General features: G+C 36.1%; 1 protein-coding gene across 1 annotated transcript in view; it reads right to left on the reverse strand.

The window, feature by feature from the left end:
* Positions 1-249, reverse strand: part of LOC119590973 (heme-binding protein 2-like) — a gene marked incomplete at its 5' end in the record, with an annotated part of 3,374 nt that overhangs the window by 1,326 nt on the left and 1,799 nt on the right.

Consider the following 249-nt stretch of genomic DNA (forward strand, 5'->3'; position numbering starts at 1 on the left):
AGTGTTATTAATTACTATTATTCTTACGTTACCGAGTATTTCTTTTCTTAAGCGTCTAATCAGGACTAAAAATAGTCTTGTATTTTTCTATCACTATAGCTGCTGCTGCTGCTCTTACAGCGAATAACAAGGGGATTTCTTTGCCCTTATCGTCTTCTCCGTGTTTGCCATAACAGTTTTCAAAATAGTCGTTCGTCGGATTAAATGTTTTACGAACCAGTCTTTTAACAGATAACTGGTAGGGTCTTG

The sequence above is a fragment of the Penaeus monodon genome, chromosome 28 (genome assembly GCF_015228065.2).
Source record: "Penaeus monodon isolate SGIC_2016 chromosome 28, NSTDA_Pmon_1, whole genome shotgun sequence".
NCBI lineage: Eukaryota > Metazoa > Arthropoda > Malacostraca > Decapoda > Penaeidae > Penaeus > Penaeus monodon.